Here is a 2,583-nt window from a genome sequence, read left to right as displayed (position 1 = left end):
GCCATTGGCCTTTTAAAGCTGGCACCAGTGCCAGGGATCGTGGAATATCTAGGGGCATTCGGGCGATCGTGATTACCTACTGTCATGATGGGTGGGAGAATTGCACTGGCATTGAATGTGGGGTCACCATGGGATCAGACGAGTTCGATAAGATAACACCATGAAATTAGTTCTGCTTCGTGCAGACGATCCCTGTCACACTCAAAGAAAGTGTCACTGAGACAAATTATTGTTAGCTTCAGCGCAATGAGTCGATGATTTTGCTGGTCCTATTCCCAGTTACAAAGCTGCACAACAAAGGTTCATCCAAAACTCTCCATCATCTGACCTCACACCAAAATCCCATTTGCCCATCATTCCTGGAAACACTGGCTTATGTTGCAGAAAACGATTGGAATATCGACATTTCAGCATTCTGGAACCTATGAGCACATCCTTCCATGACATTGGCTTTGAATCTCGCGGTCTCTGTCTAAACACCAAACCCCTCCCATTTAGGGATATTGGAACTGATTCCAAGGTGATCTCTCCCTGGCCATGATTCTCACACCCACAACACCCCTTATCATGGCACAGTGTAAATATAGAGCTGGGTATGTGACGGTAGATGCACATCCTGTCACTTCTAGCATGGGCTGCAAGTTAACCCACACTGGGCTGCGATCCAACGCAGTGTTCTGAGAAATGTACTGGTATGATAGACACAGTTACACACCCAGGTCAAATATCTCATCTGGGTTTATACATGAATGCACTGCTGTGATCTGCATACCTTTCCACTCTGGGTAGATTGTGGGTTGTATTGCACAGGGCACCATCCCGGTCTGCACAGTACTCCATGCTGAACACATACTCATCTGGGTTTATGGTGTCTAGTCTGGTTCTGTGAGAATGTGATATAACGAACCATTTCACTGGATATGGCAATGCCTTTATTTTTGTTCTCAATCATGTGATTGGACCCTCCAAATTCTATCTCCTCCAGCCAGTCCCATTCTTCATCTAACTCTATAGTTCAGTAAGTTATACCATGAGTAATTGTCCAGTTTTCTGTGAATAACTGTTCTGTCTGTTTCCCTGTCCTTTGGCATTGCTCAAATTGGAGCATCAGGATTCACTTCTATAAACCTCAGTAAGGTAATTTCTCAGAGTCAACGGTCAAGGTAATATAGCCTCAGCCTATTCATACTATCACTGTTGCTCAACATCACCCGTCCCGGCCTCCAAAACCATCAACATACTTCTAGAATCATAGAGATGTACGACATGGAAACATATCCTTCGGACCAACCTGTCCATGCCGACCAGATACCACAACCCAATCTAGTCCCACCTGCCAGCACCCGGCCCATATCCCTCCAAACCCTTCCTATTCATTTACTCATCCAAATTCCACTTAAATGATGCAATTGTATGAGTCTCCCCTGGCAGATCATTCCATACACACACCACCCTCTGCGTGAAAAAGTTGCTCCTTAGGTCTTTTTTATATCATTCCCCTTTCACCCTATACCTATACCCTCCCGTTCTGGACTCCCCGACCCCAGGGAAAATACTTTGTCTATATATCCTATCTATGCCCCTCGTAATTTTGTAAATCTCTGTAAGGTCAGCCCTCAGCCTCCGGCGCTCCATGGAAAACAGCCCAGCCTGTAATACAACAACATTTTTTTTCCTAAAGCAATGAGAGCAGAATTAATGACTCTCTTGCAGAAATGGCTGAACATAGCGTTTTAGTGACAGTGAGCATTGCAGATGCTGCAGATTAGTGTCAAGAGTGTGGTGCTGGAAAAGCACAGCAGGTGAGGCAGCATCCGAAGAGCAGGAAAATCGATGTATCAGGCAAAAGCCTGATTCCTGATGAAGGGCTTTTGCCCGAAATGTCGAATTTTCCTGCTTCTCAGATGCTGGCTGACCTGCAGTGCTTTTCCAGCACCACACTCTGAACGCAGTGTATATCCAGATGGCCTCCTTCTTCACGACAGCAATTTCCCCTCCCATATATTCGATGATGCCATCCAGAGCATCTCATCCACTTCCGACACATCTGCATTCGTATCTCACCCCTCCAAACGCAACAGGGAAAGAATACCCCTCTTCCTCATCTTCCACCCCATCAAACCTCCAGATACAAGGTATTATCCTCCCCGATTTGCACCACCTACAATCAGACTCCACCAACAGGGATATATTTCCCTCCCTGCCCTTACCTGTATTCTGTAAAGAATATTCCCGGCACGACTCCCTTGTCAGGTCCACGCCACCCACCAGCCCATCCTCCATGCCTGGCACCTTCCCCTGCCACCACAAGAACTGTAAAACCTGCACCCTCACCTCCCCCTCATTTCCATCCGAGCCCCAAAGGATCCTTCCACATCCATCAGACTTTTACCTGCACTTACACAAGTCACCTACTGCATCGGTTGCTCCAAATGTTGTCTCCTCTACCTTGGGGAGACAGGATGCCAATGTGTGGAACACCTCAGAGAACTTTGCTGCTGTACCCACACCAACCAACCCCACCACCCCGTGCCTGAACACTTTGCATCCCCCTCCCACTTCGCCATAAACATGCAGGTCCTG

This window comes from Chiloscyllium punctatum, chromosome 18 (assembly GCF_047496795.1).
Source record: "Chiloscyllium punctatum isolate Juve2018m chromosome 18, sChiPun1.3, whole genome shotgun sequence".
NCBI lineage: Eukaryota > Metazoa > Chordata > Chondrichthyes > Orectolobiformes > Hemiscylliidae > Chiloscyllium > Chiloscyllium punctatum.
Note: the sequence above shows the minus strand (reverse complement) of the source record.